Source organism: Pyxicephalus adspersus, chromosome 1 (assembly GCF_032062135.1).
Source record: "Pyxicephalus adspersus chromosome 1, UCB_Pads_2.0, whole genome shotgun sequence".
NCBI classification, from domain to species: Eukaryota; Metazoa; Chordata; class Amphibia; order Anura; family Pyxicephalidae; genus Pyxicephalus; species Pyxicephalus adspersus.
In genome coordinates, this window is record NC_092858.1 from 66,030,742 (window position 1) to 66,042,564 (window position 11,823).

The following is an 11,823-nucleotide window of genomic DNA, read 5'->3' on the forward strand; positions in this document are numbered from 1 at the left end:
CCTCCTCCCAGTTGGTCCTTTGCTGGCTGGCTTTGGCACAAAGAATGCATATCTGGATTCTAACTCTTATGTACCAGTATCTCTGTCCCCCTACATAACTGAACTGATCCCCAGATACTATACAAAATTTGTGCTGTTAAGGTTATCCTTCTCTTGAGTTACCTCTTTTCATTTTTACTATTAGGATTTATCTCCCTTTTACTCTTTTGGAACTCTCTTCCACAATCTGCCAACATTGCTTTACACAAGGGGTGCCCAACAGGTGGATCAGGATCCACCAGTAGATGGCAAAGTATCACAATGCAAGTAGATCGCGGAGCCCTGCCTTTCAAAATAAACTTTACATTGCACAAGAGTTATTAAGTCCAAGTTTTTATTGTTGGTAGATCATTTTGACTTGGTCATTTTAAAAGTAGCTTGCAAGCCAAAAAAAGTGTGGGCACCCGTGCTTTAGAAAGGTTTTGCATCCTAAACCCATGAAATGCTCCCATAATTGTATATTTTACTTTTGTATTTTAGCTTTGGATAGAGTTAGAAAGGATTTGAACTCCTTTTAGTTTCTGTTGTAGTTGGAGGATGTCAGAAAGCTTAATTTATTTTCTATCTGGTAAAACTCTTTAATAGTAACACAGACAGAAGTAATGTGAGCCAGTGAGTACTGCTTTGTCTGAGCTGTTAAACCTTGGTAAATGTTTTTGGACTTGCAATTCGTTTGTGATGGTTTGTTATAAGCTTTTTACCTTATCTCAGGAATGCTCTCCGTATTCTTCTTCAAGATCCAGAAGTACGTTTTCTCAATCTTTAAGAAACCTTTCTTTTTAAAGGTGCACTCCCATTTCAAGTAGGGGACGTGAAGAACTTCTGACAGAATCTCTGCCTCAGTGGGTTAATTTATTGCTGGGGTGTTATGTCTGGTGTTGAACCCACCCCTCTTCTTTCTGTCGTGTTTTTGGTACCTCTTTCTGGTTCCCGGGGTTCTGCTCAGATTCACATATTGGAGCCTATAGAGTCACTAGAAACCAAATCATCTACTATTTTTGGCCAAAGGAGGAGTTTTCTTAACTCGCTCAGATATCAAAGAACCATATTGCCAATTCTGACCCCAAAGATTGACCTCACACTCTTCAGTTAGCTTTGCACTATACAACTGCAGTACAGTCAAAAAAAAAACATGCAGTTAGGTTAATTGGCTACCCCCCAAATTGACCTTAGACTGCAGTAATGACACATGACTATAGTAGGGACATTATATTGTGAGCTCCTTTGAGGGACAGCTAGTGACCAGACTGTGGACTTTGTACAATGCTCCATAATATGTCAGCACTATGTAAATACTGTGTAATAATAGAGCAGACCTCCAGCCATTTTTCAATGAGCCCCCCTCCTTGGTGCTAGCTACTAAAAAAGAGCATTGCAATAACTGAAAGTAAAACTATCTCAGTCCGTTATTCAGTAGCGTGATCCTCCTTATCTGCTTCCTGCTCATGGTGGATGTGTTCAGGAACTGGGTCTTTGTCTGTTGTGTTTATTACTGACGTTGAAAATGAATGCAAACATTTATCTAGGGTTCCAAAAAATAAAATCTCAGGCCCTTAATGTTGCATGTGGTTCCCTAAAATGATAGTTCTGTTCAGGTTAGATATCATTGCTATCTCATCCTACATTACAGCTGGCCTGTGGATTAGATGTGACAGCTGCTACCCCATCCCCCCCACCCCCAAAGCAAATGTCCTTAACGCACATAGGGACATTTGTAAAGCAAGGAACCAACAGCAGCACATAGTGTAAATCTTGCTGAATCGTATCAAGGGATTTACGGTCATTTTCTATGTGTATGCCTAGAATCCTCATCAGCACATGGAGTTTTTTATGTATTTGCAAAACATTTTTATTATACTTGCTAAATGCTATTCTAAAATCTGGTGCCATAAATTGTTGGCACAGTGCTACTTCTAGTGTTGAAGCTGGAAAAATGTATTACACCAGCTCCCTAGTTTCTGTAAAAAAATACATTCACTTAAATTGGGTAGGTATATTTGCTACAGAAAGTAATGACTTGGTAAATAGGTCTTACTTTTCCACATACTATTATTATTATTATTATTATTATTATTATTACTATTAATAAACTATACAACAAATTACCAAAATCAGCCCAAATAATGTTTAGAGACTTAAAGAAGAAAAGTTGCTTACATAATAATGTAACAAAATGTACATGTTAGTTGAAAAAAAACATTTTTGTTTATTAGTTACACAAATGCATTAAAAGCTTAAAACAACATACACCTTTTAGGATAGTGATAGGTTTCATGAAATATATCCTCTTCCAAAAAACTATCCTGGTACAAATAGCCTAATATTGCCCTTTCTTCGCTTTCTGGAAAGGAATAACACAAAAGTTAAAAAACTGTTTCTTCATGTTTTGATTTGAAATAGAATGTGCAGTGTCCTTAATGCGTTTGAGTGTATGTATTATAAGTAATTTGGAGCTTTATTTACTTTTTTTAGACACACTGCTATTATTCTGAACACAATTGTAAGTGTGCAGTGTACAAAAAAACACGAGTAAGTCATATTGTTGTATAAAAATGGTGAATAAATGCAAATAGTAGGGCTGTGGGATAATGATCCTAAAGAAGCTGGAAATGAACAATAAAAGAAAACAAACCAGCAAGAAGTATTGGAAAATAACAAAAAAATAGGCCCGTGCCATAAGTTGCACCAGTGGAACAGGCTAAAAAAGGCTTGGAGGCAATGACACAGGAAGACCAGGTAAAAAGCACCTAAACATAAAAATATTGTCAACATATCTGTGCCATGCTCTTATATGACCCACATAGTCTAGGAATTCACTAACAGATACGAGATTTAATTTCTTAATCTCCCCAGAACCCCCCCCATCAGTGCCATAGTCTGTACCTGGAGGTACTGAGATCTGTTAATGACAAAAATGTTGTATGTTGGGGTAATTAGAGTATTTTTGCAGTAAATAATTTTCATGTTGAGACAATACCAGAAAAATGTCTCCACCCAAAGTTTGAAGGACAGGAAAGGAAAGATATTAAATACTTTAGGCACACCTCCTTAAACGTGTTTACATGGATGATTGAAATTGGTGTCTGTTAGTGGCTAATAATTTTGCCTCTGCAGTGCTGGATCCTAGGATTTAATCCCAGCCAGGACACTTATTCAAAGAGTGGGTGTCCTCTGGGCACTCTGCACCTTTGAAAAACATGCAGTTAGGTTAATTAGCTCCCCCCTCCTTGATATTTGTGGAAAATAGGCAGCCAAACCAAAGTGCAGCATGGGTTGCTGGCTGCGAACTGGATCTGTGATAATACAAAAAAAAAAAACGAAATAAACAAAGAAATAGAAAATAAATAAATTGGTAACTGTTTATAGATGAGTACTATGTGTGGTTTTTACAATCTAAGTCCTATTCTGTTGATTTAGATGGCGTCACCTGCCAGGCAACTTGTGAGCTTTGGGAGTACAAATAGTATTTATAGTCATGCTGATACAGAAAATATTTATATTCCTGGACATGGACGGTCATTGGCTGTTAGTTCTTAAGCAGTAAACTCTGACTCTGCTTTGTCTTTATCCCTTGGATACCTGGTTTGGCTGCCTGACTACCCAACCCCTGGACTTTTCTCTTCTGGATTCTCTGGTACTGTGTCATCTGTGGATCTCCTGGTCACTGACTCTGAACTCCCTGATATCCTATCGTGTCCCTTGTCCCATGGGCTCATGGTTCTCCATCAGCCCTTGTTTTTAGAGGCCATTCTTTGTGCACAAAAGTCCTGGGGCAACCTTCTGCAGAGACAGCACAATTAGCCTTTGAAAGGCTGAGTGGGGGCTTGCTACAGGTAAGGATTGCAGGGTTACATTGGGAGATTCATGTTGGGTAGGCCCTGATACTGGACCAATACAGTACTTTCTACAATATATTACAATGCTACACCTAATCTACTCCTTTGGGGTTTTCTAGAATCCCTTGAAATAGACAGAATCTCTATGGAAATACCTCCTAATTCCATAAACAAATCACTAATGCTATAATGTATTATTCCATGCAAATAAGGTATAAAATGCTTTTTTCTTATGCTTATTCTGCATCTACCTTGACTATGTTAGTTTTGATGATGCAGAGGTGGATTTTGCAGGTCCTCCATTAACTACATACTTAAGTTATGGTTTTGAAAGATTTTAATAGTGCTACTAGTTCTCTTCAACTAGTTTTATAGAAATACATTTTCAAGTTGGTGCAGCACAAATATAGATTTTCCTTACTGTCAAACTTGTTGCCAAGCATTCTAAAATATTAATCACAAATTTCTCCTTGGTTTTATTAAATACATTTTTTGCTTGGGTATTTAAATGGTAATCATGTTTGCATAGGGGATGGCAAAAGGATATTTAGTACCCCTAATTTCACAACAATATGCTATGGCTGTGTAAAGTTCAGTTACTGTTCGGTCTCAGGAAGTCATTTACTGGCTGAAAACAAAAGGCATTAAACATCTAATGTTAACTTTTTTGATCACAAATCACTGAAACCAAATGGTCATGGCTAGATCCAATAAATTTATTTTACAGTAGATTATGATAAAAATCCATGACCAGTAAATGGTCCTTTTTTTTTTTTTTTTTTTAAATACAAACAGAGAAAATAATTTAAATGAAATAATGCTGGAACCTGCAGGGTAGTTTTTGGCTGGATAAAAAGAGTTGAACCAGCAATTCCTGTTTCATGAATGTGTTTGTAGGTATTATTCCCACCCACAAGTCTCATTCCAGTGGCTGCGTATACTAATTATCAGGTTTAACTTTAAGCACCCTCATGCTACCTTGTTCCAGGTAAAGGCAAACATTATTATTATTTCTATATATATTGCTATAATTAGGAGCTATGTGAGTGACAGTCATGCAAGGCACTCTTCTTCCAGGTATCCCTTTACCCCTGGCAATGCCAAGTGTCCTGACACACACAGCCTCTGCATCTAGATCTTTACAGCAAACGCCCTGGTGACGTCAAGGCCAAGAAGGGGGAGGGGGGTTATAGAAGGGGTGCACCTTACTACAGGTTAAAAAAAAATCCTCTGATACTCCTGAGAGTGTCCCAGGCTGAATAAATCTGCAGCAATGCGGCTGATTTACTACAACAGCTTGTTTACTTTGCAAGGGAATTTCTATTGACTTAACAAATAAATATAAATAAATTATAATAATATAAATAATACAATTATCTAATCATGTACAAGCAAATATCAGAGAGTGTTAATTGTGTGCATTTAATAAAATTGGGAAGCCAAAAATGTGTGAAGCCATGCAATTGTTGGCCTAATATACACATATAAATATCAGGTATGTAGATCTATTTTTTCTCATCTTTTTCTCACAAATTATTTTTTTTTAATCTCTGTTTGAAATGTCTGTTTTCCTCTCTGTTCAAATTACACCTCACAGAAAAGTAATCACCAATTGCAAGCAAAACATTTGAAGTCACATTTACATATAGTATGCAACCACTACAATTGTGACATGTACATTGCAGTTTATGCTAATGTAAGTAAATGCTTTTAGTAAATTAAAGTGACTTTTTTTAATTAAACACATGGCAATGAAAAAACTCTTAAAACCAATTCCATCTTCCGTGGAAGCCCCTCCAAGTGAAGATACATATATTATGGTCTGAGAACATTTGGGCTAGTTATGTGATTTTATAGGCCTTGTTCTTCCTTTACTTCCTCCTGAATCCTGAATTGAAAAGTTTCTTCCATCTTCATTGCATCATTTGATGCTAGCCATTACAATAAATACATAATTTATATTTTTATGTTTGCATCTTTAAACCAAAATGTAGCAAGTTTTAAAATCAAACTGTAATATGTATGGTTAGCGTCACCTGAATATGGCAGCTCTGTGGAGCCCAATGGAGGCCTTGGAAAAACAACTTGTATGGACTGAAGGGATATGAGCACCAAGCTGTACAGACTAATTCAGATTTGAATTGTATTTAATTTAGTGGAGTTAAGCACAAATCCTCCTTAATCAGGGTTTAGATTTATTGTGTAGGTGGAATCTGAGTGGGTGGTTAAACCTGAGTTTCCATTCTTTGTGAACTGTGGGTGGGAGCTCATTATGTTGTCTGGTAAAGTAACAAAAACTGCCTACATATACGTATTTCATATATATAGAAATGGGGACCAACATTTCTAAAGGGAGAAGACAGACAGGACAAACACACAGCAATAATCAGCAGAATAATGATAGGATCATTTCAACTGTTTTTTATAATAACAATTGCTTTGTCAGGGGCTTAACTATATAGTCACAAGAAAAGGAAAATTCACTCTCTTTCAGTTCTAGGGTTTGCAAATTAACACATAATACAAAAAAAATGTCTGCCCCTTAGCAGGTTCTTAAATACTTACTTTAATTTCATTGCACAGTGTAAGCTTAGAAGCGACAATAAGTTAGAAGGAGCCCACCTCATTTTCTCTCAAGAGGAAAATCATAATTTCCCAACTTTGCTGGGCTTCCCATTTCATTAGTTGGATTTCAGTTCTTTCAGCCATGAGGGGTCAGCATAACATGTGGGCAATACCTAGGTCACTGATGCATCAGTGGAGTACAAAAGAAGGTCCTATGTACACCACCATGCTGGAACCCACATTCATCATGGAGACCCAGTGATTGTAACAAACTTAAGCAACCAGAATGTCTGTTTTTGTTTTTTTTTCTTGCCTCTTGGTCCTGCCCTAAACCAATAGCTTTAAAAAGTTTTTATAAACATAAATTGCCCCTCCCCCCTTAAAAAAGGGTACTAGAACCACAGTTTTGGTGACAGTGCTCTGCCTCTCAATAAAGCTCAATTCCATGAGGACACACTCAAATCCATTGAAAAAGGAGGCACAGAAAGATCACATGTGCAACCCGAAAGCATTGAAGGTTATGGCCCAAGTCTTTTTTGGGGGAGTTATGTGTTTATAAATGCAATTTTAAAGCCATTTGTGTTGAAGAGCTAACAAAAAGCAGATCTTCCACTTGACATGGATGGCTTCCTTTAATGGATTTAATGCTTTGACCAGAAACATGCATATAGATCAAAATGTAGGTGGCTTGGAAAGCACCAACACTAGAAAAAAATTCAGGTACTTACAAAAGACCTCAGAAATTGCAGCTAAGTATGTCTTTTACTACAGGTTTATTTTAAAACATTGTAATTGTGTAGTCCTACTCATGAAATATCTGTACTTGTCTCATGATTTACAGTTAGGTCCATAAACATTTGGACAGAGACAACTTTTTTCTAATTTTAGTGGGATATTACCACAATTAATTTTAAGCCTCAAGAATAGAAAGGCTAGATTTTACTTTGCTCAAAAACATCTAAAAAGCCAGCACAGTTCTGAAAAAAAAAATGTTCTTTGATCAGATAAAACCCAAGAACAAGCTTTACCAGAATGATGGCAAGCAAAAAGTATGGAGAAGGCGTGGAACAGCTCATGATCCAAAGCATAGCACATCATCTGTAAACATGGCGGAGGCAGTGTGATGGCTTGGGCGTGCATGGCTGCCAGTGGCACTGGGACACTAGTGTTTGTATGTGACACAGGACAGAAGCAGCCGAATGAATTCTGAGGTGTTCAGAGACATACTGTCTGCTCAAATCCAGCTACATGCAGTCACATTGATTGGGAGGCGTTTCATAATACAGATGGACAATGACCCAAAACATACAGCCAAAGCAACCCAGGAGTTTATTAAAGCAAAGAAGTGGAAAATTCATGAATGGCCAAGTCAGTGACCTGATCTGAACCCAATTGAGCATGCATTTCACTTGTTGAAGACTTCGGACGGAAAGGCCCACAAACAAACAGCAACTGAAAGCCGCTGCAGTAAAGGCCTGGTGTAAGGCCCGGATCAATACCAGTATTCCCCAGACACCAATCCCCCAATCTGTGCTGCAGTCTTCTCTTATAGCAGAGCTCACTCAGCCTCTGCAGACTGGTTGTGTCTCCCAGCACTCGGTTGCCCCCAGGACTTGGTGCACAAAGGATGGTGTCTGGAGATAGGATGGCAGCCAACCCGGCGCCCACCAACGCATATTAAGAAGTGACAGGAAATCCAAAAACTAGCCGAGGTAAAAAACACAGGAAATCAATCCATCCAGCAAAGTACAAAGGGCAAAGGCAAAAACACAAGCAGAGTCGGGGTCACAAGCAAAGGTCAGTCCAGGCAGAGTTCAAATGGATAGTCAGAAACAGGCGCAGGTCAGTAACAGCAAAAACTCACAAAACCCCTCCAACACACGTAAGCCCAGCAGACACTATAACAGGCACCTCTGACTGGGAGCAGAGGTTATAAAGCCGCAGCAGCCAATGACAGCCAGGAATTAACAGGAACTACCCAGCTAATCAGCTGCACACAACTCAATTCCCTTCAGCTGTGCAGCCCTAGTGCAGAGGATGCTGAGGGAAACCTCAGCCACAGGGATGCTGCAACCCTCAGGGCAGTGATCCTGCAATCCCAGTGCTACTGCGAGAGCATGCGCCCTCCTGCATTGAGGTGTCGCCTGGGATCCTAACACCTGGCAGAGCATTAAAAAGGAGGAAACCCAGCATCTGGTGATGTCCATGAGTTCAAGACTACAGGCTGTCATTACCAGCAAAGGGTTTTCAACCAAGTATTAGAAATGAACATTTTATTTTTAGCTTTTAAATTTGTCCAATTACTTTTGAGCCCCAGAAATGAAGTGATTGTGTTAAACAAAGCCTTTAGTTCCTCGCATTTTTATGCAATCTTTTTGTTCAACCCACTGAAAAAAAGCTGAAAGTCCGCAGTTCAACTGCATCTGAGTTGTTTCATTTAAAATTAATTGTGGTAATGTACAGAACCAAAATTAGAACAAAGTTGTCTCTGTCCAAATATTTATTGACCCAACTGTAGTTTGACTTAAAACTTCAGTCAAAATATAGGGGCTGGAGGTTGCTTTAGTTCTTATAGTTTTAGCGTTTATCAGCTCCCTGACTTCACACGCTATTTCCCAGTTCCAGGGAGACCAAAAACCTGTATTGAATAGCAGGTCTTATAGTTGGGATGAAATGTAGACCTCTACAAAGGCTTTGCCATATTCACTCTAATAAGCTGGGATCCGTGTCTACGTACATTTTAAAAGACAACTATCAGATCTCTGGCAACAAGCCTAAGCATCAGAATAAATAGAATAGAAAGTCTGCATAGATTCCTAGTATTCACTTTAAAAGTGACTTTGTTCCGTAGCTGGTTAGGGCCGTACAAAACAAATGTTATGTAAAGGTATTCCCATTTAATTTTATTTATTTACAAAGGTAACACTGCACCTTCGAAACACTTTTCAGCACCACCTGCTTTTGCCATGGCATTCTGCACAAAGTGAGCTACCCCTGTAGTGAATCACCAACTTTGTATTCCGAAGTGGAACCAAACCTTCTAACTGAACTGTTTACAAAAACAGTTATATTCAAAGCATGCATCAAATATACTGTCAACTGTCACACTGTTCCCAGTATATTTACATTAACTCCCAACTGAACCATCAAGCCCTCAAAAGGATAGTGTGATAGCTGATCACATATACCGCATAATGACAACTGTTCAAATGGACCTAGGATGGAGAACAACTTTATTAATATGCAAAACCAAAAAGCGCATTGGATGTATTGGATGTTGCCAGCTCCAAGACTTTTTGAGCTGAAGTGATGGCCCATTTGCAAAAGAATTACCAATTGAATTTTCCTAATATTTTTAAATGTGAGGATTCACACCATACTAAATGCAAAAATAGATCATTCAGGAGGCTTCTTTCTGTATCTTTAACATTGCAGAGATTGCCACAGACTCTTGAACTTCAACACTTTTGACAGCCACATTTAAAATCAACAATTTTGAAGCATAGTGAAAGGACCTGAAAGAAGAGGTAATTGCCATGGGGCATCCACAACTAGATGATTCATTCCCAATCTAGGACAACCAGATCAGCCAGAATCCCTTCTAGTTGTATCCTAGAAGGTAACTGGAGAACAAGCCAATGAGGTGGAAAGGCATACACCAGGGTGTATTTGTCTTAAGGCACCACCATGTTGCCGGCCCACGGATCCCTCATACAGGTAACAAGGTACAGGTAACCTGGACCAGAATGCAATGGCTTAATAATGGATGTTTGCAAGTGCACAGAATATGACCATGAGAGTGAAGCTAAGTTTTACCAGGCGTTTGGCACTTTGGTGAGTGTAGTGTGCAGAATCAGGCCAAAGTATTTTTAGGATCCAATGAAAATCCTCTAGAGTTTGAATAGAGATGGACAGATTGTCACCCACCATTGTCAGGGAATCTGCGTACAATAGCGATGACGCTTTGTCATTCTTTCAGATTTCAGGTCCCTCTTTTTGGATGGATTTATACCCTCCATGGAAAGTATTATTTAAAACGTATTATTTTGCACTAAACCTTTCATCCAGCCTCTAAATATAAAACTTTGGTAGTTTATCATTTTGTTTATCACAAAATAGGAGAGTTAAAGTGCCCCTTTTCTCCATTTCCAAATATTGTGAGGTATGAATTAAAGTGGAACTAAACTTGTTGGGTGGTGGTGAGCTTCTGCCATAATCAGCAGCAATGCACAGCATACTTACCCCTTGCAGACACCCTGCAGCCATGACTGGTCCAGAACTAGTCATTGCTGCATGCATGGAAGGCGCCATCGTCACCGCCGGCTTAATAGTGGAAGGCAGCGATTCTACTTGAATGATGTAATCAAGTTACATTATCCCCAGCGACTGGTCTGTACAGTTTAGAGCTTAAACAAAAAGCCACCAGGAAACAGGGAGTTAGTTTTTTGACAAAAGAGGCATTGCATATCTAATTTGTCGAATAATACTACCTCCTGGTGTTTTTATTTTTTCAGTTTAAGTACACTATAAAGCGTACCTAAACTCAGAATTTTTTAATTACATAAAGGGGTAAGACAACCCTTTTATTTAAAGTAAAAATTTTGTTTGTGTTTAAAAAAAAAAAAAAAAAAAAAAAAAAAGGTGCAGCACCGCCTCCCAAATTCTTGATTGCCTAGGTGATCAAGAATAAAAGGGAGCGCAGTGCCTCCCATGATACCTACGTCACACAACCCAGGAGGCTCTTGGCTGCTCTTTCTGCGCATGCCCGAGCATCTTGGGCATGCGCAGAATGAGCTCTTTCATCAATAGAAAAAAATTGCTGATCCCACGCATGTACAGTGCGAGATCAGATGACGTAGGAAGAAGAACGCGGAAGAAGTAAGGAGAAGATGTTGGCGCCCCGTGCTCCCTGTGCATCGGGTCGAAGACAGATAACTGGGACAACGTGGGACCTGATGGAAGAAACCTCCTGATGGATAGTTCTGTGGGATTGAAGGTGTGTTTTTTTTTGTTTTGGGTTTACTTCTGCTTTAAACCAAAAGCGGGAGGTTTCCTGGATTGGGACCCGCACTGTCCTATAATCCACCTTTGTCCCAGTGGGGAGGAAGTGCCAGGTGCTGCCCATCTTCCTTATTCATCTTCTGGCTTCCGTCACCCAAACTTGCACTGGGCAGGCGTGGGATTGGGTGATGTAGCCTGCTGTAAAAGGGTGGGTGAGATTGCCATTTTATTGGCATGTGCCAAAGGGATGGGGCATGCGCTTCTTGGGATGCGTGACATGGGCATCCCAGAAGGCTCTGTTCTCCCATTCTGTCTTTATCACCATGGCAATAAAGAAGGGGAGGGGCTTTGACTTTTTTTTTTAATAAAAAAGGGGTTTCAA